Source organism: Ursus maritimus, unplaced genomic scaffold (assembly GCF_017311325.1).
Source record: "Ursus maritimus isolate PB19 unplaced genomic scaffold, ASM1731132v1 scaffold_95, whole genome shotgun sequence".
NCBI lineage: Eukaryota > Metazoa > Chordata > Mammalia > Carnivora > Ursidae > Ursus > Ursus maritimus.
This window is the reverse complement of record NW_024427163.1, coordinates 29,984-57,323: the sequence shown is the minus strand read 5'-3', so window position 1 is coordinate 57,323 and position 27,340 is coordinate 29,984. Positions and strand designations below refer to the sequence as shown.

Genomic DNA, 27,340 nt, shown 5'->3' with positions numbered 1-27,340 from the left:
ATTCCTGAGGCATGGGTATGTTTCCCACTGGGTATCTGCTAGCTGCTAGTGCAGCTGTGATGGATGGGGACCTGAGTATAGGGCAGGAATTATAGGATGGGAACATCTCCTGCTGGGACCTTGGCCCCTCAGGACTACTGGCAGACTATGAGTGTGAAGGGGCTGGCGTTGAGGATGTTACTGAACCTGAGGCATGGAGCATGCAGCTGGGAAAGGATTTATTCAAGAGGCAGCCAATAAAGAGATGGGAAGGCAAGCCTCAAATCTGCCTCCCCAAGGGGGGAAGAGTCAGGGATAATATTGAGAAGCAAGTAGTATGGGGAGAGGAGCCACATTACTTACAGGAGGTTTATAAGTAGGGAAGTACCAAAGTCATTGTGTTATCTGGACTTGCGTGGGTCTTCTGTATATGTTGTCATGCAATTCGTGACTAGAAAGCTGGGTCCTTAGCATGAGCCAAGGGTGGAATTTTAGGCCCTTCTATATTGCAAGGTCATCCACCGGACACTCACACTTGCTCGGCGAGAAGGTTGGTGGTTCTGGCCAGGTCCTTGGTGAAACTCTGAGTCTCTGCAAAACAGTTAAGTCAAGGTTTTGTTAACATTCTTGTCTGACATAATCCTACCTGTGGAAACACTGTGGCATGGCAGGCCATAGGGCCTGTGTTAGCTCACAGTGCATTCTGGGGACAAACAATTTGTGTAAAAGTTACAGTTGTACTTATTAGTGCTGTTAACCCTTTGGTTACCGATTTCCAATATAGGGCACTTTCGGGATCTCCAGTGTTATAGATAGGAGACCCTCCAACTGCTCACAGACTGTGGCTGGGAGGACGCTGCAGTCACTAATAGGGCCCTTTCGGTTTCTCAGGAGGCATGGAGGAGCATTTCTCCTGCCTGCTCTGTGTCAACAAGACTATTTATGTACCATGGTGGGGAACTGCAGTTTCAGGGTCCACAGCCTGCACTGAGGTCTGAATGTCTATTATCCAACGCACAAGTGACACAACCAAGCCAAACAGGACTATAGCCAAGTCCTCAAGGGTACAGAGCTATTTTCAGATCTATAGCTAGGACCTGAGAAATGAGACTCTCCTACTATGTCCCTGGGCCAGGAAGGACTAGTGGTTGGCTACAACTGGGATGGGCTGGACACAGCTTACAGGGCCCGAGCTCCAGTATGCATGGCTACTTCAGGGTCCACAGCCAAGACCAAGGTCTCTATTACCAGACCTACGGATGGGTGTGACTGCTCCCAAGGCCCTTGGTGTATGGTACTGGTGACAGCCCCAGAGCCAAATGGGGCGGTGGGTAAGTCCTCAGGAGTGTGGAAATGTTTCTGTATCTGGGACTCTGGTTAGCCAGTGAGCTGCCTGGGTGAAAGCCTGCTTTCTCAAAAGGGCTCTCCTTGGTCTTAGACTGTCCAGGGATTTCACACTTTCCTACCTGGGTCCCAAAGCTCCCAGGAATGCACTTTCATAAGTAGATGGATGCTGAATTATTGTTGTTAATGGGAAAATACATGTTTTTAAAACAGGAATGATTTGACTTATAGAAAAGGCTGAACTGAATCACTTAAAAACTGCACCCATTAAACACTAACTCCATTTCCTACCCTCCCCGGTCCCTATCAACCACCATTCTATTTACTGCCTCCATTAATTTGATTATTCTAGGTGTCTCATATGAGTAGAATGATTTTTGTGACTGATGTATGTTCCTTGGCTTAATGTCTGCAAACTTCATCTAGGTTGTGGCAGGTGCCAGAATTTCTTCCTATTTAAGGCTCAATAATTTATCATAAGTATATATCACAATATCCATTTATGTAACAGTGACACTTGGATTTTTTCCCATCTTTTGGCTGCTGTGAATAATGCTGCTAAGAATATAGGTCTGCAAATACCTCGTTGAGACCCTGCATTCAATTACTTTGGGTATCTATACTGTTTTCTATGGCAGGAACACCAACTTATGTTCCTATAAACAGTACACAGGGCTCTAGTTTTTCTACATCCTTACCAGCAGTTGCTATTTTCGTGTGTGTGTGAGTGTATGTTTTAGGTGTGAGGTGGTATCTCATTGCGGTTTTACATTCTCTGGTGATTAGTTAGGTTGAAAATCTTTTTGTGCACATGTATTGTAAATAACTCCTGAAGGTTACCACTTTTTATTCTTCTGTAGAATACACACACATATTTAGGTGTCTCTATGTAATATTTATTTTTCTACCCAAGGAAATGGTTAGATTTCACCTCAAATCTGTACTACCTGTATAGGGAGCGCACAATTTTATTAATACAGGCTTTTCACATGTCTTGTCAGATTTACTCCTATTTTAAACTGCAGCCTATCTTCCAGCTGCTTAGAATGTGCATAAAATATGTACTATATGCTTGACATAATCTTTATAATATTTTGTCTGACACTTTGACCATACTCTGTAAACAGAGATTATTTGAACCCTTCTTTTCCAGTGGTTAATTCTTTACTAATACCTCAAGGTGCTAAATAATCCCAAGGTGTTGGGATTTCCTAGGGTTCTTTTTGACCTTAGAGGGAATTAATCTCTCTCTCTCAATAGGTAAACTAACATTGGGGGTCAGTGACATCTTTAAGTTGAATATATATGCATCCATATAGTCACTTGTAAAGTTATAAAAATGATATTTCTTAACAATGAAAAACTGTGGTAGTCCTGGTATAAAATTCACTTAACCTTGCTAGAAATTCTTAAATTTGCCAGTATTTGCTAAAACTATATTTAATGATTTTGGATATTAAGGCATATATGAGAATCTTTGTAAGATCTGGGAAATTCGTATTCTTAGACTTTTCCTATTTGCAGCAGTTTTACTAAAAATCACCAGAGATGATTTGTACAAGTTCATGGCATGCCACCCCCTGTTCCCCCCACTCTTGTTGGAAATTTTTTCCTCAAGTCCTTTGTATCCTTCCTTGTTTCTGTTGCTAACGTAAGTTCAGGAGCCTGACGATGAACAGATAATGATATGTTGGGGACGGTGAACTTCTCAGTTAAATGCACATGCACTGTTGTGGTTCTTCACCTAGAAGATCACAGCATCTTTTCTGCTTCCATCATGTCAGACCTTGTCTGCTTATAGTTATTACGGAAAAAGGAAAGCTTTTCCCATACACTCAACTTTGAGTAAATAGTAGAAAATCTAATCATTTATGGGGATTGGGAAAGTTGTTCTTTTGTTTTTGATATTTAGTATCTCTGAAACTACAGGTGAAGTGATGACTGCACTGCTGCCAGGAGTTGAGGTCACCGAATCACAAACCCAAAGTCTCCAAAAGTGCTGAAAGAAGAAAACTGCCAACCAAGAATACTCTACCTGGCACAGTTGTCCTTCAAAGTGGAAGGAAGATTCCCAGGCAAGTGTAGGCTGAAGGAGTTAAGACTGGATTTTGGAGAGATGTTACAGGAACTTCTTCAAGCTGAAATGAAAGGACACCTAATTTGATCTATACTTTCACATGTTCTCCTGTCACTAGTAAAGGTAAATACTTAAATTCAGAATACCCTCATGTTGTGTTAGTGGTGGGTAAATCACCTAACTCTACTGTGAAAGCTACAAAAGTATTAAAAATAATTTGTTCATGGATACATAAAGTAAAAAATATGTAAATTGTGATATCAAAACCAAAAAGTGTGAAGTTTCTTCAATCTTCGTGGTAACCACAAAGCAAAAATTTGTATTAGATCTAGGTATGCCAGACAGCAAACCAAAATGGCAGTAGTAAGTACATACCTATGAATTACATTATGTAAATGGACTAAAAAGACAGAGTGGCTAAAGGGGTATAAATACAAGCCCCAAGTATATATTCCCTATAAGAGACTGACTTCAGCTGTAAGGACACAGACTGAAAATGAAAGGTTGGAAAAATATCTTCCATGCAAGTGTGGCTGGAGTTATGTTCTTTGGCTGAAAGTCTATGACAAAGAGGGTCATTGTATAATGATAAAGGTATCAAACAAGAGCATACAACATTTATAAATACTTAGGGTAAGAACACCTGAATACATAAAGCAAGTAAGTATTAAGAGACACAGTAATAATAGTAGGGGACTTCATCTGGACAGAATAAGGAAACTTTGGACTTGAGACCAGATGGCATCAACAGACAGTTGTGGAACATTCTCCAGGATATAGCATATGCCAGGCCAGAAAACCGTATCAAGCCTCTTTTCTAAACACAGTGGTTAAAACTGGAAATGAAGGATAAGGCGGCTGGTAATTTCCACATATTTGTGGATTTAACATTTTGTAATTGAACAACCGAAAGGACAAAGAAGCCATCAAAGGAAATAAAAAATATCTTGAGGCAAATGAAAATGGAAATTCAGACTAAGCCCAAAGTCAGAAGAAAAGCAGAGCAGAAATAAAAGTAGAAATAGGAACTATTACAACTGACATCACACAGATACAAAGGACCTAAAATACTGCTACAATTATACCCCAGCAAATTGGACAACCTAGCAATGGAACTCTCCTAGAACTAGTCAGCCTACCAAGATTGAATCATAAATAGAAAACCTGAAGAGAACAATTACTAGTAAGAAGACTGAAACAGTAATCAAAAACCTAACAAAAGTTGAAGACTTCAATGGCAAATTCTACCAAACATTTAAAGACTACCAATTCTTCTCAAAGTATTCCACACACACACACACACACACACACAAAGGAAGAGGAGGGGACACTTCCAAACTCCTTTCATGAGGCCAGCATTACCCTGATACCAAAACCAGACAAGGACACTACAAGGAGTGGAAAGTAGTGGCCAATTACCTGATGAACAGAGATGTAAAAATCTTCAGGAAAACAGTAGCAAATTGAATTCAACAGGGCATTAAAAGGATTATACACTATTAGCAAATGGGATTTATTCCAGGGATGCAGGATGGTTCGATATCCACAAATCAATCAATGTGATACAGCACATGAACAAAATAATGGATTAAACTCCTGCAATCATCTCAATAGAGGCAGGAAAAGCCTTTGACAGAATTCAATATCCATTCATGATAAAACCTCTCAACCAAATGGGTACAAGGGGCATGTACCTCAGCATAGCCCACAGCTAACATACTCAACAGTGAAAGGTGACTGCTTTTTCTCTAAGAGGAGGACTGAGACAAGGATGCCTCACTCTCACCACTTTTCTGCAACATAGTACCAAATGTCCTTGCCAGAATAATTGAGAAGTTAAAGTTAAGTGGGGTCTGTTTTCTCATCATTAGATTCATGATAAAGGATATATCACTGGAGGTATTAACCTTGAACATTGGTTAAGCTAGTGTTTTCCAGGTATCTACATTATAAAGTTACTATGTGTCCAGCCCAGTCACAGGGGAAGGAATAAATTAATCTCCATCTCCTGGGAACAGGAATATCCTCCCATAGTGTTTTGTATTTTTCTACCAGGAAGATTTCTCATCTATTTGATTGTTTCTATCTATCTATCATCTATCTATCATCTATAGAGAGACTTTACATGATATAAATAGTGTGTGTGTGTATACACACACACACACACACACACACACACAATATCTTACATTGTAACTTTTAATCCAACACTGGTATTTACTTTGTTGCTCAAATTGTTTCAGCTTTTGCAACTGGGAGCAAATTGCAACTGGTTTCAGATTAAACCATATATCCCTTTCATTTACCCTGATATTTTTTTTCCCTGATAAAGATTTTGAGAGGGAGAGTGAGCATGACTGAGGGGAGGGGAAGAAGGACAAGCAGACTCCCTGCTGAGTGGGGAGCCCAACATGGGGCTCAATCCCATGATCCTGAGATCATGACTGGACCTGAAGTCAGATGCTTAACTGACTGAGCCACCCAGGCATCCCTGATCTGAAAATTTTAATATAGGCTTTCAAAAGCAGACTTGAATAAGCTGAACCAAGAATCAGCAAACTTGAGGAGAACATTTGATATCCACTCAGAGGAGCAAAAAAGAAAAAATAAGTGTGTGAAGAAAGATTTAAAGGCCTGTACATCGTTTCACATGTAGTCTCATGAATTATGGAAGTCAGAAGGAGAAGAGAATGAGAAAGGGGCAGAAAATGTGTGTAAAGACATAATTGCTGGAAAACATCCCACATCTGGGGAAAGAAATCCAAATGTGTATCCATGAAGTCAGTCCAAAGGACCCCAAATAGTTTGCAAGTTGCACTCTACATCGAGACACATTAAAAAGTCAAAGTAAAAATTTTGTTAGCAAAAGAAGAGACCTATAACATACAAGGGAGCCCACAAGAACCTTGCAGATAAAGAGTGTGGAATAATATATTCAAACTGTTGCAAGTGAAAAATTATGAACCAAAAATACTATATCAGTAAAGCTGTCCTTTAGAAATAAAGGAGAGAGAAAGATGTTCCCAGACAAGTAAATGTGGAGGGATTTCTTTAACCACTAGAGCTGCCATACAAGAAATGTTAAAAGGAGTTGTTCATACGGAAGCAAAAGGACACATGAAAACTCACTAGTGAAGGCAAGCACAGAGTCAAACACAGCATAGTCTTATACTGTAGTGGTGGTGCATAAGCCACTTTCTACTCCAATTTGAAAGTGAAAAGATTTTAAAATGACCACTATGATAATTTGTTAGTGGATACACACTTAAAATACGTAAATTGTAACATCAAAAACAAGGTATTGGGAGAAGGGAGAAATACAACCATAAAATTTTAGTACGTAATCAAAATTAAGTTGTTTCCAGGTTAAACTAGACTGTTACAAGTAGTTTTATGTAAGCCTCATGGGAAACAAAAATCTTGTCCTAAGTACACAATATACCAAGAAAAAGGAATCAAAGGATACCACTAAGAATAAACCACAAACGAAGGTAGTAAGAGAGAAAGTTCTTTCTACCTGTATTGTAGTTCCTTTGTTACTGAGTCTTGGTCCATTTACACTTTAATGATAGATGAAATTTCCCAAGTAAAACACACAGAGTGGTTGAATGAATTTTTAAATCCAATCCTATGCTGTGTATACAACTCTATAGGATAAAGTTGAAGGCTTGGAAAATGTTATTCCACACAAATGATAATCAAAAGAGAGCAAGCCCGACTAGTCTCAGACAATTAGACTTTAAGTGAAAACCTAGCAAAGGAGCAGAGAAGGTTATTATAATGATAAATGGGTTAATTCATTAAGCGATTATAAATGTTATGCACCAAGCACTGGAGTCCCTAAATATATAAATCAAATATTAAGAGCTATCGAGGGAGAAATAACATATCTACAATAGTAGTAGGGAACTTTAATACCTGATTTTCAACACTGGGTAGGTCGCTCAAACAGAATATCCGTCAGGTAATACTGGACTTGAAATTACACTTCAGATCAAGTGTACCTAACAGACATATATAATACATTCTATCCAACAGCAGTAAAATGCCCATTCTTCTCAAGTACACAGAGAACATTCCCTAAGATAGATCATAGGCTAAGCCCAAAGCAAGCCTTCAAAAATACAAAAGGACTGAAATCATATCAAGGATTGTTTCTAACCATGATGATGTGAAACCAGAAAGCACTATCAAGAAGAATGCTGGAAAATTCACAAATACATGGGACTTGAACAACACAGTTCTGAACAAGTGTGTCAGAGAAGTAGTTGTAGAGAGAATCAAAAGATATCTTGAAACAAATGAGAATGGAAACACAGTATACCAAAACTCAGGGATGCAGCAAAAGCACCTCAAAGAGGGATCCTGAAAGTGATAAATACATAAAGAAAAAAAAAAACTCATAAGTGGAATTTAAGAAACAAAACAAATGAGCCTAGGGGAAGGGAAGGGAAAACAAAACGGAGGCAAACCATAAGAGACTCTTAACTATAGGGAACAAACTGAGGGCTGCTGGAGGGGAGGTGAGGGGGGGATGGGGTAATTGATGGAATGAGCACTGGGTGTTTTTTGCAACTGATGAATCACTAAATTCTACCCCTAAAACTAATCATACACTAGATGTTAATAATACACTATATCTTAAATAAAAAATTTAAAAAAGATCTCCATTAAACAATCTACCTTTACAACTCAAGAAACCAGAAAAAGACCAAACTAAGACCAAAGTTAGCAGAAGTAAATAATAAAAGAAGTTAAAGCAATAGAGACCATAAAGATAGTAGAAAAGATCAATAGAATTTTTTTTTAATAACCCAAATTGACAATTAGCTAGAATAAGAAAAAAGACTAACAATAATAAAGGTGTATCATTACAATGATACCACAGAAATATAAAACACCGTAAGAGACAAGTATTAACTATCACATGCCAACAAACTGGATTACCTAGAAAACAATGGACAAATTCCTAGAAACATACAACCTACCAAGACTGAATACTGGATAAATAGAAAATCTGAACAGATCACTAGTGAGTAAAGATATTGAATTAGTATTCAAAAGACCTCTCAATAAGGAAAATCCCAGAACCAGATGCTTTACTGGTGAATTATACCAAACATTTGAGTAATTAAAGCCAAAATTTCTCACTCTTCTAAAAAATTAGAGGAGGGGACATTTCCAAACTCATGAGGCCATCATTCCCCTGATAGCAAAACCAGACAAGGGTACTATAAAACATTACAGGTCAATAGCCCTGAAAAACCTAGATGCAAGTATCTTCAAAAAATACTAGCAAATAAAATTCCACATCACATTAAAGGGATCACACACCATGATCAAGTGGGACTGATCTGTGAGGTTCAAAGATAGCTCACCGTATACAAATCAAATGTGATACACATTAACAGAATGAAGGTGAAAAATCATACAATCATATTAACAGACACAGAAAAATTATTTGATGAAACAAAATTTCCTTTCATGATAAAGACACTCAACAAATTAGGTATAGAAGGAATTTCCCTCACATAATAGAAGCCTTCTATGACAAGCCCCAAACTAACGTCCTATTGAATGGTGGAAGCTGAAAGCTTTTCTTTTCTTTTTTTTTTATAGATTCTTATTTATTTATTCGACAGAGATAGAGACAGCCAGCAAGAGAGGGAACACAAGCAGGGGGAGTGGGAGAGGAAGAAGCAGGCTCATAGCAGAGGAGCCTGATGTGGGGCTCGATCCCATAACGCTGGGATCACACCCTGAGCCAAAGGCAGACGCTTAACCTCTGTGCCACCCAGGCGCCCCTGAAAGCTTTTCTTCTAAGTTGAGGTCAACAAGCCAAGGTTGCCTATTCTTGACACTTCCATTCAATATAGTACTTGAAGACCTAGCCTGAGCAGAATGGCAAGAAAAAGAAATAAAATCCAAATCATAAACGAAGGAGTTAAATTGTCCCTGTTTGAAGATGACATCATCCTATATTCAGAAGCTTCTAAACATGCACCAAAAAACTGTTAAAATAAATGAATTCAGTAAGTTGCAGGATAAAAAACGAACATTCAAAGATCAGTTGTGATTCTACACACTGACAACAGACTCTCAGAAAAAGAAGAAAAAGCTCCCATATATGATAGCACTAAAAAAAAAAAAAAAAAAGGAAAAAAATTAAGAATGTAAAAGTGTACACTGAAAACTATAAAATATTGAAAGAAATTGAAGAAGACACAAATGAATGGAAAGATAACCTCTTTTAATGAACTGAAAAAAAAATATTGTTAAGGGGCGCCTAGGCGGCTCAGTCAGTTAAGCACATGACTCAGAGGTTGTGAGATGGAGCCTTGCATGGGGCTCTGCGCTCAGCAGGGAGTCTGCTTGAAGATCCTTTAGCCCCTTCCCCCACCTTGTGTACGTGCGCGCACGCTCACACACCCCCTCTCGCTAAAAAGAAATCTTTAAAAAAAAAAGAAAGAAATATTGTTAAAATGTCCATACTACCCAAAACAACTTACAAATTCAGTGCCATCCTGATGAAAATTCCACTGGCAGTTTTCACATAAAATAGAAAAGGCAGTCCTAAAACTCATGTCAAAAAAATAAATCAAATTCATGAGGAACCACAAAAGACCTAAATATCCAAAGCAATCTTGAGCATAAAGAGCAGAGCGGAAGCATCACATTGCAGGGTTTCAAATTATCCTACAAAGGTATAGTAATCAGAGCAGTATGGTCGTAGCACAAAAACAGACATTTGAACAATGGATCAGAATAAAGAGCTTAGACATAAATCCACACATTTATGGTCAACTGATCATTGACAATGATGCCAGAAAAATTCAATGGGGGAAAGGATGATCTCTTTGATAAATGATGAGGGAAATTGGATATCCACATCCACGAAGAAGAAATTGGCCCTTATCTCACACTATATACAAAAATTAACTCAAAATGGATTGGAGACTTAAATGTCAGATCTGAAACTGTAAAAGTATTACAAGATATAGGGGAAAAATTGTTGACATTGGTATGGACAACGTATTTTTGGGTACAACTCCAAAAGCACAGAAAACAAAAGCAAATAGAGGGAAAAAAATAGATTGCATCAAACTAACATGTTTCTGAACAGCAAAGGAAAAAATCAAGAGGCAGGAGACTATGTAATGGGAGGAAATGTCTGCAAACCAGTATCTCACGTAGGACTAATATCCAAACATATAGGGAACTCAACAGCAAAAAAACAACCTGTTTGAAAAATGGGCAAGGACCTGAAAAGACATTTCTCAAAAGAAGACCTACAAATGGCAAACGGGTATATGAAAAGTGCTCAACACCACTAATCATGAAAATGCAAATTCAAATGAGAAGGAGATATCACTTCACACTTGGGAAAAATGCTAATATCAGAAAGATAAAAGATAATAAGTGTTCTCAAAGGTGTAGGGAAAAGAAGGAAGTCACTGTGTACTTTTGGTGAGAATGTAAATAGGTATTGCCACTATGAAGACACTATCGAGGGTCCTGAACACACACACACACGCCCTAAAATATTACTCAGCTTTAAAAAAAATGAGGTAATCTCATTTGCAACTACATGGATGCATTATGCTAATGAAATAAGCCAAACACCGAAAGGTACTAGATGACCTCACTCCTATGTAGAACCTAAAAGAGTGAAATTTTTAGAAGTAGAGAACAGAATGGTTATCAAGAGACAGAGCTGAGGGATATGGGGAAGTTTTGGTACAGGCTGAATGAGTTCTGGAGATCTAATGTTCAACCTCTTGACTACAGTTAACAATGCTATACTGCATAGCTGATATTTGTTAAGAGAGATGTTAATTGTTTTTACCCCCCCCTCCACCCCCAACCCCTGCAAAGGGTAAGTATGTGAGGTGGTGAATATGTTAATTAGCTTAATTGTGAGACTCTTTTCACACTGTATATCAAAACATCACATTGTTCACTTTAAATACATGCAATTTGTTGTCGACTATACAGTAGGTAAAAAATTGGTATAATAAAGGCCATATTGGTTTTTTCAAGGTAAATTATTGCAAAAATAAATTTTTCAGAATACCTCAAATATTTAAACCTAGAAAATGCTTCTATACAGCAAAGGAAATCATCAATGGAATGAAAAGAGAATCTGTGAAATGAGAGAAAATATTTGCAAATCATATATCTGATAAGGAGTGGTTAATATCCAAAATATATGAAGAATTTATAAACCTCAAATCCCCAAAACAATTTAAAAATGGACAGAAAATATGAATAAAAATTTTTCTCAGGAGACCTTCAAATGGCCCACAGGTACATGAAAAGGTGCCCAACATTCCTAACCATAAGGGAAATGCAATTGAAAGCCACAATGAGATCACCTCACACCAATTACGATGGCGATTATTGAAAACACAAGAAATAACAAGTGTTGCTGAGAATGTGGGAAAAAAGAAACACTTGTACACAATTGGTGCAAAGGCAAATAGGTGCAGCCGCTATGGAAAACCATATGGAGGTTCCTCAAAACCTTAAAAATTGAACTACCATATAACCCAGCAGATGTGCTTCTGGGTATTTTCCCAAAGGTAATGAAACTGCTGTCTTCAAAAGATAGCGGCACCCCCATGTTCATTCCAGCATTATTTATAACAGTTAAGATATGGAAACTATTAAAGTGTATGTCAACGAAGGAGTAAAGAAAATGCAGTGTACATATACAATGGAATATTATTCAGCCACAAAAAAGGAAATCCTGCCGTTTGTGACATACATGGACCCAAAGATATTCTGCTGAGTTAGTCAGATAGAAAAAGAGAAATACTGTATGATATCAGCTACAGGTGGCATCTAAAACAGCCAGTCTCATAAAACAAAGAGCAGAGTGGTAATTACCAGTTGCAGGGGGTTGGGGAATAGGACAGATGCTGTTCAAGGGTAGAAAGTTGAAACTAGAAGTAAATAAGTCCTGGAGATCTAACACACAGTGCAGTGAGTATAGACAACAACACTGTATGATAATAAACTTCTGAAAAGACTACATCTTAATCTTCCTAATCACAGGAAAGACATCATTATGTGACATGATAGAGATGCTATTTGCTACAATGGCAATCATATTAAATATATAAGTATATCAAACTGACATGTTGTACAGCTTACATTTACACACTGTTACAAGTCAAATATATTTCAAGATAAATAATAGAGAGCAACAATATCCGAAAGAAACAAAAGCTGAGGGAGTTCATCATCACTAGGCCTGCCTTACAAGAAATGCTAAAAGGAGTTCTCAAGCTGCAATAAAAAGACCATATATTACCATTAGTAATATAAAAACATGAGAATACACAGCAGACTCACAGATAAGCATGTAGTTAATTAAGAGTATTCTAGTAATATAATAAGGTGGTACATTAGCCAGTGAACGGGAGTATAGAGGTTAAAAGATTAAAAATAAATAGAGCTATTATTATGTTTTAGCTATAATAATTTTTAACATATAAACAATATACAAAAAGGTAAATTGTGATTATATACAAATAATGGGGGTAAGGGAGGAGTAAAAGGGTAGAGTTTTTGTGTCTAACTAAAGTTAAATTTTTATCAGCATAAAATAGGCTATTACATCTATATGATGTTTCATGTAAGCCTCATAGAACCACAAAAAACCTACATGGATTCAAGAAAATACAAAGACAAGAGAATCATAGCATACCACTATAGAAAATCAATTCAAAAACAACAAGAGAGGAAGAAAGATGAAAGAAACCACAAAACAGCCAGAAAACAAATAAAATGACATTGGCAAGTCCTTACCTATCAATAGTTACATATAAATAGATTACATTTTCCACTCACAAGTCATAGAGTGGTTGCATGGATAAAAATACCAGACCAACTATATGATGCCTACAAAAGACTCACCCCAGATTCACAGAAGCTCAAAATGAAGCCTTGAAAAAGGATATTTCATACACATAGAAACCCAAGAAAGCAGTGTTAGCTATACTTTTATTAGAAAAGTAGACTTTCAGGCAAAAGCTGCAACAGGGGAAATATAAAACTATTGATGCTAAAGTTGCCAGCTCATCAAGAAGACCGTGATCACAGACACGCACTGCGTGTGGGGCCGCAGTGTATTAAGCAAATACCATCAGACTGGAGAGGAGAAACAGACGATACAAAAGATTTCTAAAAATGAATAAATCTCACTCATGGAACATAAGAAATAGGAAGATCGGTAGGAGAAGGAAGGGAAGAATGAAGGGGGGTTAAACAGAAGGGGGAATGAACCACGAGAGACTATGGACTCTGGGAAACAAACTGAGGGCTTCAGAGGGGAGGGGGTGGGGGATGGGATAGGCCGGTGGTGGGTAGTAAGGAGGGCACGTATTACATGGTGCACTGGGGGTTATACGCAAGTAATGAATCGTGGAACACTGCATCAAAAACTGGGGATGTACTGTATGGTGACTAACATACTAAAAAATTATTTTTAAAAAAAGTTGAAAAAAATGAATAAATCATCCAGACAGAAAATCAGTAAGGAACTTTTGGACTTGAACTATACTCTAGACCAAATGTACCTAACAGACATAAACAGTACAGCCCACCTCACAGCAGCAGAATACATATTCCCTCAAGTTCACACTGAATATTCTCCAAGATAAATCATAGCATGGGCCACAAAACAAGCATTAGGAAATTTAGGAAGGTTGATATCATAGTATTTCTCAGTCACAATGGTATGAAACCAGACATCAGTAAGGAGAGATTTCTGAGGCACATATACAAATCTATGGAAACCAAACAACACACTCCTGAAGAACCAATGGCCAGAGAAGAAATTTAAAAATAAAGAATAAAACACCAAGACAAATGAAAATAGAAGCAAAATATTAAAACCTATAGTACACATTAAAAGCAGTTCTAAGAATTTAATAACAATAAATGCCTACATTAAGAAGAGAGAACTCAAATAAAGAATCTAACTTTATACCTAAAAAAAAAACTGGAAAAAAACCCTCAAACTAAGCCAAAAGTTAACTGAGAAAAGGACAGAGCAATGATCAGAGCAGGAAGAAAGACAGAAATTAAATTGAGACAGAAGAACAATAGAAAGGATCAATGAAATTCAGAGATGGTGTTTTGCAAAAACAGATTGACGACTCTTTGGCAAGACTAAAAGACAAGACCTAAATAAATTCAGAAGTGAAAGGGGAAACGTAACATTTACCAAGGAAATACAAAGGATCAGAAGAGACAACAATGAACAATGATATGCCAACTAGTTGGACTACCTAGAAGAAATAGATACATTCCTAGAAACCTACAATCAACCAAGATTGAATCATGAAGAAGTAGAAAATCTGAACCAGTAATGAATAAGGAGACCAAATTAGCAATCAAAATCTTCCAATGAAGAAAACCAAAGCACCAGTTCGTCTCCCTGATGAATTCTACCAGGCAAAGGATTGACAACAATCCTTCTCAAACTCTTCCAAAAATCTCAAGAGGAAGGAATGCTCCCAAATTCATTTTATGAAGCAAACATTATATGATACCAAAGCCAGATAAGGACAAGAAAACTAAGCTACTATATTCATCTGTGATGAATATAAATACAAAAATTCTCAACAAAATATTCACAAAGTAAATTCAACAGCACATTGAAAACATTATCTGCCATGACCAAATCCCATTTAGGCTTTAACACACATAAATCAATACATGTGATACCCCGCATTGATAGAATGAAAGAAGAAATTATATGATCATCTCAAGAGATCACAAAAAGCATCTGACAAAACATGCTTTCGTGGAAAAAACCATTTGCACATTGGGTATAGAAGGGATGTATCTCAACATAGTAAAGGCCATATACAATAAGCCCACAGCTAACCGTCGTATTCAATGCTGAAAGATATTTTCCTCTAATAACAGGAGACAAGCAAGAGTCACCAATCCTACCACTCCTATTCGACATAGTACTGGAAGTCTGAACCAGACCAAGTATGTGAGAAAAAGAGAAAAGTCCCCAAAATCAGAAACAAAGGAGTAAATTTTCTTTGTTTGAAGAGATGATCTTTTCAATTTCTTGTGTGTAGAGTTGACACCCAATGTTCCATTAGTTTCAAGTGCACGACATAGTGATTCAATCTCTCTACATTGTGCTATGCTCACAAGTGTACATTCCCCATGCTGTACCTTTTATTCCCATGACGTATTCATTCCATAACTGGAAGCCTGTATGTCCCACTGCTCTTCACCCATCTGGTCCATCCCTCCACCTTCATTCCCTTTGGCAACCATCAATTTGTTCACTGTATTGATATGTCTGATTCTCCTTTTCATTTGTTTGCTTATTCAGTTGTGTTTTTTTTAAGATCCCACATACATGTAAAATTACATGTTATGATCTTACATATAAAAAATTCTAAAGACACCACCAAAAACTGTTCAAATTAAACAACAAATTCAGTAAAGTTGCAGGATACAAACTCAACAAACAAGTTGTATTTCCATACACTACTAACAAAACATCTGAAAGACTTAAATTAATCCCATATACAATCTCATGAAAAAGAATCAAATTCTTAGGAATAAATGTAACCCAAGAGGTGAAAGATCTGTACATTGAAAAGGATAAGACTGATCAAGCAAAACAATACTGACCAGGGTACAAAGAAGAAGAAATCTATTCCATGTTAATGGATCAGAATTAATACTGTTAAAATGTCCACACTACCTGGGACACCGGGGTGGCTCAGCTGGTTAAGTGTCCAACTCTTGGTTTAGCTTGGGGCATGATCTCGGAGTTGTGAGATCAAGCTCCTTGTTAGGCTCCGCATTCAGCGGAGAGTCGGCTTGAGATTCTTTCCATCTGGCCCTCGCCCCGACACACACTCTCTCTATCTCCCTAAAATAAGTCAATCTTAAAAAAAAAAAAAAAGCCCAAAGCAATCTGTACATTCAATGCAATCCCTATCAAAATTCCAACGGCATTCTGCATAGAAAGAAAATGGATATACATTTTTTTTCCACAAAAGAACACAAATTGGCAAAGCAACCTTGAGAATGAAGAATAAAGCTGGAGGCATTACACTTTCTGTTTTCAAATTCTACAAAGCTGTCATAATTAACACAGTATGGTACTAGCATCAAAACAGGCACATAGACCAATGGAACAGAATGAAGAGACAGAAGTAAGCCCTTCCATACGCAGTCAACTAATATTTTCATGAGGGAACCAAAAATACTCACTGGAGAAAGAAGAGTTTCCTCAAGAAATGGTTCTGAGAAAACTGGATAACCACATGCAGAAAAATGAAATTGGAACCCTATCCTACACCATTCACAAAAAATAACTAAAAATTACTAAAGATGTAAACATAAGACCTGGAAGTGTAAAACTCCTGGAAGAAGATATAGGGATAAAGGTCCTTTACATTGGTTGTGGCAATGACTTTTTGCGTATGAATACAAAAGCGCAAGAAACTAAAACAAAAATAATAAGCATGACTACATCAAACTAAAAAGCTTCTGCACAGTGAAACAACCCAATAAAAAACATATGGAATGTTGGATAATCTTCCTTTCTGATGGTTGAATAATATTTCATTGTATAAATGGACCACATCTTCTTTATCCATTCGTCCATTGAAGGGCATCTCAGGCTCCTTCCACAGTTTGGCTATTGTGGACATTGCTGCCAACTGAGGGTTCTGGGGGTGGGGGTCGGGGGATGTGCCAGCCCAGTGATGGGTAGTAAGGAGGGCACGTATGGCATGGAGCCCTGGGTGTTATACGCAAACAATGAATCATGGAACACGCCATCAAAAACTAATGATGTCCTGTATGGTGACTAACATATCATAATAATTCTTTAAAAATTTAAAATAACAAAACAAAACATATGGAATGGAAGAAAATATTTGCAAAACACATCAGAAAAGGCATTATTATCCAAATTATATAAGGAACTCCTAAAACTCAGTAGTATAAACCGAACAATTTGGCTAAGAAACGGTCAGAGGAACTGAATAGACATGTTCCAAAGCAGACACATAAATTGCCAACATACATATATGAAAAATGGTATAGGAAAAAATGCTCAACAATACAAATCATTGAGAAAATGCAAATAAGGGACAACTGCCTGCTTCAGTTGGGAGAGCATGCAATCTGATCTTGGGATCATGAGTTTGAGCCTCGCGTTGGGTGTAGAGCTTACTTAAATTTTTTAAAAAAGAAGCAGATGCAAACCACAGTGAGATATCACTTCATGCATGATAGAATGGTTACCTTCAAACAGACAAGAGATTACAAGTGTGGAGGAGGTTGGGGAGAAAATGGGGAGAAAATTCTCAGTTAGTGAGAATGCAAATTGGTGTAGCCACTGTGGAAAATAATACGGAGGCTTTCTAAAGCCTAACAATAGAGCTACCGTGTGATTCCACAACCCTGCTTCTGGATATATATCCAATAAAAATAATATCAAGATTTCAAAGAGATCTCTTCACCCCCATGTTCATTGCAGCATTATCTACAATAGACAAGACATGGAAACAATCTAAGCACCTATCTATGCGTGATGGTTAAAGAAGATTTAAGATACACACAGACACACAGGAACATTATTCCGCCACGAGAAAGAAAGAAATCCTGTCACTGCAACCACGTGGATGGAACTCGAGGGAACTATTCTAAATGAAATAACTCGAGAACATACATATTATATGATATCACTTATACAGGGAATATTAAAAAAAAACAATTCAAACTCATAGAAACAGATTTATTGACACTGGCCAAATCACACTACCTCAGTGTTTTCATCTATAATATAGCAATAATAGTATAATCTATCTTTCAGGGCTGTGATGAAAACCAAATTAGTTAATATATGTAAGACGGGGTTGCAGTGATGACACAGACAAGACCACGGCATGGGCCTTGAGTTTAGGGTTTTGGCGTGGCCTGCCCATATAGAATTTTAGTGGACCCTTTTCTGATCTTACTGGACCAGGGTCAGTCCTCAGACGTAAAGCTGAAAAGGGAAGAAAACCGACCCAGCCCGCAATTACTCCCACACAGACACCTGGATAGTCACTCCCAACATCCAGGTCAACCAGAAGACTTGTATATTACCTGTCTGTTTCCACACGGGTCTACACTCTTACTGGAGAAGAAAACAATAAATGTGCCCCTAGGCACTGGTCCCAAAGTATAATCTCTTGACCACCATGAGTAGCATTACCCTGACTGTAAAAAAGGAGAATTTCGGGCACAATCCCAGAACTGCGAAAAGAGTAAACTGCAGAGGGGCCCAGAAATCATGTATTACCACCCCTCCCTGGGGTTGTTGCAGACTCAGTTTGAGAACCAGAGCGCTAAGTCAGAACTCATCCCTAAATCAGCGTCAGATAAATTACACTGGGAACAAATCTTACACATGCATCCTTGCTTGCGTTAGGACACAAACTTCAAAAACATCTATTTTTTTTTTTAAGTAGGCTCCATGCTCAGGAGCCCAACACAGGACTTGAACTCATGAACTGGAGATCAAGAACTGAGCTGAGATCAGGAGTCAAACACTTAACCGACTGAGCCACTGAGGTGCCCCCAAAAATCTATTCTGTAATTTAATATATTCTGACTCATATGAGAGTAAATACAAACAACAAATCATCTAGTGCAAAAAAGGAAGGAGACTTCCATTTTCTCCCTTTTTTGTGAAAAAACTTTAAGAAAATGTAAACTTAAAATGTCTTTCTCTGCTCCTTTGAGATGTACGTAAATCACTTTAAAGGTTAAATAAGCAGGACTGGGGATGGGGGGGCGGGGATCCAGGCCACCGCTGCCTGCTCTGTCCATGCCCACTGGCACGGCTCCTTCCTCCCTCTTCTCCCAGCTGTTCACATTTCCTGCTGCTCTGGCTCTCCCGGCCCCTAAATGTTCTTCCCAACGTTTTGTCTCTTAAGCAGGTGACACAGGTGCAGTCAGGGGACAGATTGTCATGCTCCTGCTCCCTCAGCTGCCTGCGCTCCTGGCTCAGTTCTTCCAAGCGCAGCAGACACACAGGGCCATGGGCAATTCTTTCCCACCCATCTCACTCACCCTCCTTTTCTTCCTCAAAATGTCCCCCTCCAGTAGAACAGCCCAGCGCTTAGTTGTTCTCCTCTTCTCCTTCTCTGAGCAGCTCTGCACTGACCCTCAGCGGGCAGACACCTCCCACCCATTTAACCTCCTGTGGTTCCTCCCACCACCACCAGCCACTGAAATAAATTCCCTGGGGGAGTCGGTGCTTGGCCACCATGGAGGACTTTCCCCACAGGACTCCTGGGCGCACTGACGGGCCCGCGTATGTAGGATGTAGGATGTTAAAAGTGTCTCTGCATGTTCCACTGCAGAGTGACACTGAAAAAGACTCCTGAACTCATCTTTTCCCACAGACGTGCATGTTCCACTGCAGAATGACACTGAAAAAGACTCCTGAACTCATCTTTTCCCACAGACGTACGGAATCTATGCAGGGAGCAACTCCCTCTGAAAGAAATTCCAGATACTAGACGAGTGATACCTACACATCAAATAAACAAGAAGATACTCAGCTCCCTCTGAAAGAATTCCAGATACTGGACGAGTGATACCTACACATCAAATAAACAAGAAGATACTCACATTAAAATGGGACCTGGCGCACCCTCCGCCATGTGGAGACACGTGGAACAAAGAAGGGAGCTCAGTCATGAGAATTTGAAAAAACAAATAACATGAAAGCTTTTGTGTCTCAAGCAAAAGGAAAAACGAAAATACCCCAAACATCTGAGAGACAATCAAGAGCTCGGAAGGAGCTGAACGACATTATTTTCCTGAGACCACTGCATCAGGACTGGAGGGGAAGCTGTTTTATCTAATGCATACGCAACAACACAGAGAGGCAAGGAAAGTGAAGAGACAGAGAAATGTTACAAAGGACGTGATAAAACCCCCAAAACAAGCTATAATGAAATGGAGACAGAGTTCCAAATAATGTTCCTCAACATGTTCACCAAGGCAAGGAGCACAAGGCCCAAGCGAAGTGAGAATTTCCTCTTCCAGGAAGAGGAGTCCACAGAGACCCACGCTGACACACAGCAAAATCGTCCAACTTAAGGAAAAGGAAAGCCAGAGGAGAGCAGCTTGCTACATACAAGGAAACCCCCATAGGACCATTAGATTTTCTCCAGAAACGTCACAGGCCAGAGCAGGTGGCATGATGTAGTCAAACTGCTGAACAGACAGGACTGCAAACCGAGAATCTTCTACTTGGACAACTGTCCTTCAACACGGAAGGAGACATAATGAGTTTTCCATACAAGAGGAAACTGAAGGAGCTCATCAGTACTAAACTGGCCTTAAAGAAATGTTCAAGGCACTTCAAGTTGAAACAAAAGGATATTAGTACAGTAAAACTTACAAAAGTATAAATCTCACTGCTCAAGGTAAACACATAGCTAAATTCAGAACTCTAGAATGTTGGTAGGTAAATCACTTAACTCTAGCAGAAAAGGTAAAAGACAAATGTGTTTCTGTAATTAGAACTATACTGATTTGTAAATTGATACACAAGGTAAAAAGGGTGTAAATTGTGACATCAAAAACAAAATGTAGGGGGGACAGATTGCAAAGTTTTAGTACACATTCAAAGTTGTTCTCAGCTTAAAACAGATTGTTATATTAAGATGTTTTAGCTTAATATACACTGCTCTCTAGCTAATATAGACGGCAGAGATGTTATATATAAACTGAATGGTAACCACAAATCAAAAAAGTCACAGATACGCAAAAAACAGAGTAAGGAATCCAAGTATAGCGCTAAAGAAAACCAGCCAGCCATGAAAGAGACAGAGAAGAGTAAACTACAAAACAACGACAAAACTAAAACAGTACTGCAATAGAAACACCTCTATCAATAATTACTTTGAATGTAAATGCAGGAAACGCTCCAATCAAAAGACATACTGTGACAGTGCATTTAAAAAAAAAAAAAGGCCCAATTACATGCTGTTTACAACAGATTCATTTCAGACCTAAAGACACCTGCTGATTGAAAGTGAAGGGATGGACAAATATTTTTCATGCAAATGGACGTCAAAAGAAAGCTGGAGTAGCAATCCTTATATTGGACAAGCTAGACTTTAAAACAATGTCTGCAAAAAGTGACAAAGAAGGACACTATGTAGTAATAAAAGGGACAATCCAACAAAAAGATATGACAATTGTAAATACTCATGGACCCAGCATGGGTGCGCCCACATACATAAAACAGTTAATAAGAAACATAAAAGGGCTGATCAGTAGTAATACAATAATAGGAGAGGACTTTCATACCTCACTAATGTCAACGGACAGATCATCCAAGCAGAAAATCAACAACGAAACAGTGGCTTTGAATGACACACTGGACTAGGTGGATTTAACAGATATATTCAGAATATTCCATCCTAAAACAGCAGAATACATAATCTCTTCAAGTACATACAGGATATTCTCCAGAATAGAGGACATATTAGGCCACAAAAAAAGCCTCAACAAATTAGAAAAGACTGAAGTCACACCGTGCATCTTTGCTAAACTCACTGCTATGAAACTCGAACTTAAGAAGAAAAAAACCTAGGAATACCACAAAAACACGGAGCTAAAATAACGTGCTACTAAACAGTGAATGAGTCAACCAAGAAATCAAAGAAGAAATAAACAAGTACATGGAAACAAATTACATTGAAAAAAAATGGTCCCAAATCTTAGGGATGCAGCAAAAAGGGTTCTGAGAGGAAGTTTAGAGTAATATGGGCCAACCTCAACAAGCAAGAAGCATGTCAAATAGACAACCTAACTTTGTACCTATAGGAGCCAGAAAAAGAAAAACAAAACGCCAAAGCAGAAGAAAGGAAATAAATAATAAAGATTAGAGCAGAAGTAAATAATAAAGAAAATTTTTTAAAAAATCAGATCAATGAAACCAGGTGCTGGTTCCTTGAAAAGAGCAACAAAATTGATAAACCTCTAGACAGACTCATCAGAAAGAGATCAATAGGAATCAAAATCACGAATAAAAGAAGAGAAATAGCAACCAACACTACAGGTTCCTGAATATTATGAAAAACTACATGCCAACAAATCAGACAACCTAGAAGAAATGGATACATTCATAGAAACGTATAACCTACTAAAACTGAAGCAGGAAGACATAGAAAATTTATGGACCAATTATCAGAATGGAGAAGGAATCAGTAAAAAAACAAACAAACAAACAAACAAACAAAAAACCACTCAAATAACAAAAGTTCAAGACTAGATGGCTTCATGGATGAATTCTACCAAAAACAGACAGAAGAGTTAATATCTATTCTCAGACTATTCTAAACAATAGAAACGGAAGGAAAAGTTCCCAATTCATCCTATAAGGCCAGCATTAGCCTGATACCAAAACCAAAACACCATAGAGAAAGACAACTATAGAGAAACATCCTGATGAACATAGATGTAAAAATCCTCAATAAAATAGTAGCAAAACGAATCCAACAATACATTAAAAAACCATTTACCATGATCAAGGGGGATATAATCCTGGGTCACAAGAGTGGCTCAATACTCAAATCAATCAATGTGATACGTCACATCGATAAGAGAAAGGATAAAAACCATATGATCATTTCAATAGACCCAAAAAAAGCACCTGAGAAAGTACAACATCCATTCATGATAAAAGACCTCAATAAAGTAAAAGGGAACATAATTAAGGCCATATATGAAAAACCCCACAGTGAACATTATACTCAGTGGGGGAAAACTGCAAGCTTTTCCCCTAAGGTCAGGAATCAGATTCCCACCATTTTCATTCAACATAGTACCTGAAGTCCTAGCCACAAAAATTAGACAAGAAAAAAATATCCACGGTGAGGGGCGGTTCCAACATGGCGGAGGAGCAGGAGACCTAACGTTCGTCTGGTCCCTGGAATTCAGCTACAGAGCTACCGAGCCATTCTGAATACCTATGAGCGCAACCGGAGAACGAAGAAAAGAGTAGCAGAAACTCTATGAACAGAAAAGTGACCACTTTCTGCAAGGAGGAGAAAAGATGGTGGAGGAGCAGGGGACCCTTTCTCAGCTGGTCCTGAGTCGAGCTGGATACATACCAGACCATCCTGAACACCCACGGAATCAGCCTGCGACGCAGGAAGATACATCTGGATCTCTACAAAGGAACATCTCCAGCGCTGAGTATTGAGGTACAAAACGGGGAGCCATGAATCCTCGCACAGATATCAGAAGATAAACGGAAGGGGGAGGGAGCTGCCGTGTTCAGGCGCCGGGAAGCAGTAGCCACCTGCACTGGGGAGCGGGCGGACTCGCGGACCGGCACCCTCAGGAAAGCACACGGAGACCGTGAGCCTGGGAACGCGCGACCAGACTGAAAACCGGCGCTCCGGAGCACTCACTGCAACCGGACTGAAACCGGGAGCTTGGGAGCGCAGGTGAGCTGACTGAAAACCGGCGCTCCGGAGAGCGCATGCGCGTGGACCACACTGAACTGGAGCTCGGGAGCATGCGCAGGAACCGGGGCAGCTGGCGGCCGGCGGTATTAGAACTACAAAGGACAGAGACGTGCCGGGCCTGGAAGTGAGGGCTGGGAGAGCGACTGTGGGGCGCACAGCCCAGGACACTGCAGGGTTTTTAGCAGCACAGACAGAAACAGAGTTAATGTGGCCAGGAGAGCTCAGTGAGAGTGGACTGCGATCCCTCTGTTCTGAGACAGACGCTAGGATACAGCCGCTGCTGCTCTGACTCTCAGAAGGGTCACAGAAAAACCACCAGGGAAAGTCGCCAGAGAACAAAACCCTGGAAATACCAGCTCACATTGTGCTAATCTCCATCCCCCCTCCCAGGGGACAGGGAGACTCTACCCAAACAAGTTTGCCTGAGTATCAGCGTGGCGGGCCCCTCCCCCAGAAGGCAGGCTGACAAATCAAGAAGCCCACATCCCTAAGGTCCCTATAAAACAAGTGCACACTGCCTGGGTCCTGGTCAATAATTGGGGCTCTGGGCATCCCCGCAACCTCTCCTCATCAGAATGACGAGGAGAAAACCCCCTCCAGCAAGGACAAGATAATGAGTCTGTGGCCTCTGCCACAGAACTGATGGATATGGATATGACCAAATTGTTAGAAATGGGGTTCAGAGTAACAATGGTCAAGATGATGTACAGACTTCGAAAAAATGTTAACGACAATATTAAGGAGAATATAGACTCTCTAAGGGCAAATGAGAGCAAATCTGGCAGAAATGAAAAATGCTATGAATCAAATGCAGTCTAAACTAGACACTCTGATGGCCAGGGTAAATGAGGCAGAAGAACGAATGAGTGAATTGGAGGATGGGATGGTAGAAGAGAAAGTGAAAACAGAAACTTGGCTCAAAAAAATACATGCTCAAGAATGTAGATTTCAGGAGATTACTGACTCAATGAAACATTCCAATGTCAGAATCATTGGCATCCCCGAGGGGATGGATGAACAAACTGCAGCTGAAAACTTCCCTAATCTGGCAAAGGAAACAAGCATTCCGTGTCCAATAGGCAGAGAGGACCCCTCCCAAGGTCAATCACAGCAAACCTACATCACGTCACATCATAGTCCAATTCTCAAATGTTAGATCCAAGGATACAGTATTGAAAGCAGCAGGGGGAAGAAAATCCTAACCTACAGAGGTAGGAATATCAGAATAACGTCAGACCTGTCTACAGAGACGTGGTTCTATAAAAGTAAAAAGGCCCCAAGAGTGATACAGAACAGAAAGTCACAATCTATAGAAACAAAGACTTCACAGGCAACATGACATCATTAAAATCATCTCTCTCAATAATCACTCTCAATGTGAATGGCCTAAATGCTCCCATAAAAGCCACAGGGTTGCAGATTGGATAAAAAGACATGACCCATCCATTATCTGTCTACAAAAGACTCATTTTCAACCTAAAGATACATCCAGACTGAAAGTGAAGGGATGGAAAACCATTTTTTCACACCAATGGACCTCAAAAGAAAGCTGGGGTAGCAATTCTCATATCAGACACATTAGATTTTAAACTACAGACTGTTGTTAGAGATACAGAAGGACATTAGACTATTCTTAAAGGATGTATTCAAGAGGTGGATATGACAATTATAGATATCTATCCCCCCAACAGGGGAGCAGCAAGATACACAAGCAAACTCGTAACCAGAATAAAGAGACATATAGATAATAATACATTAATAGTAGGGGACCTCAACACTCAACTCTCAGCAATAGACATATCACCTAAGCAGAAAATCAACAAAGAAACAAAAGCTTTGAATGACATACTAGACCAGATGGACCTCATAGATATATATAGAACACTACACCCCAGAACAACAGAATACTCATTCTTTTCAAATGCACATGGAACTTTCTCCAGAATAGACCATATACTGGGTCACAAAACAGGTCTCAACTGATACCAAAAGACTGAGAGTATTCCCTGCACATTCTCAGACCATGATGCTTTGAAATTGGAACTCAACCACAAGGAAAAATTTGGAAGAAACTCAAACACTTGGAAACTAAGAACCATCCTGCTCAAGAATGACTGGGTAAACCAGGAAATTAAAAATCAGTTTAAACAATTTTTGGAGACCAATGAAAATGAAAACACATCGGTCCAAAACCTATGGGACACTGCAAAGGCAGTCCTAAGGGGGAAATACATAGCCATCCAAGCCTCACTCAAGAGAACAGAAAAATCTAAAGTGCAGTTTTTATATTCTCAGCCCAAGAAGCTGGAGCTGGAAGAGAAGAACAGGCCTAACCTACACACGAGAAGGCAGGTGATCAAGATTAGAGCAGAGATCAATGAATTAGAACCCAGGAGCACAGTAGGGCAGATCAAAAGAACTAGAAGCTAGTTCTTTGAAAGAATAAATAAGGTCGATAAGCCACTGGCCGGACATATTCAAAAGAATAGAGAAAGGACCCAAATTAATAAAATTATGACTGAAAAGGGAGAGGTCACAACCAACACTGATGAAATAGGAAGGATCATTAGAAACTTTTATCAACAGCTTTATGCCAATATATTAAACAACCTGGAAGAAATGGATGCCTTCCTGGAAACCTATAAACTACCAAGACTGAAACAGGAAGAAATTGATTATTTAAACAGACCGATTAATTATGAAGAGATTGAAGCAGTGATCAAAAACCTCCCCCAAGGGGCGCCTGGGTGGCACAGCGGTTAAGCGTCTGCCTTCGGCTCAGGGCGTGATCCCGGCGTCATGGGATCGAGCCCCACATCAGGCTCCTCCGCTATGAGCCTGCTTCTTCCTCTCCCACTCCCCCTGCTTGTGTTCCCTCTCTCGCTGGCTGTCTCTATCTCTGTTGAATAAATAAATAAAATATTTAAAACAAAACAAAACAAAACAAAAAAAACCTCCCCCAAAATAAGAGTCCAGGGCCTGACGGATTCCCCGGGGAATTCTACCAAACATTCAAAGAAGAAATAATACCTATTCTCCTGAAGCTGTTGTTTCAAAAAATAGAAACAGAAGGAAAACTACCAAACTCATTCTATGAGACCAGTATTACCTTGATCAGCAAACCAGGCAAAGACCCCATCAAAAAGGAGAATTACAGACTGATACCCCTGATGAATATGGATGCCAAAATTCTCAACAAGATCCTAACTAATAGGATCTAACAGTACATTAAAAGATTTATACAACATGACCAAGTGGGATTCATCCCTGGGATGCACGGGTGGTTCAATTTTCGCAAATCGATCAGTGTGATAGACCACATCAACAAGAAAAGAGTCAAGAACCATACGATCCTTTCAAATGATGCAGAAAAAGCATTTGACAAAATGCAGCATCCTTT

At 39.1% G+C, this 27,340-nt stretch overlaps 1 long non-coding RNA gene across 1 annotated transcript in view; it reads right to left on the bottom strand.

The window, feature by feature from the left end:
- Nucleotides 1-201: 201 nt before the first annotated feature.
- LOC103680133 overlaps nucleotides 202-27,340 on the bottom strand; it is a 45,527-nt gene continuing 18,388 nt past the window's right edge. The window contains exons 2-3 of the long non-coding RNA XR_573057.2: nucleotides 3,359-3,461; nucleotides 202-570 (exon numbers count right to left, since the gene is read on the bottom strand). This is a non-coding gene — a long non-coding RNA (uncharacterized LOC103680133). The remainder of the gene's footprint in view (nucleotides 571-3,358; nucleotides 3,462-27,340) is intronic.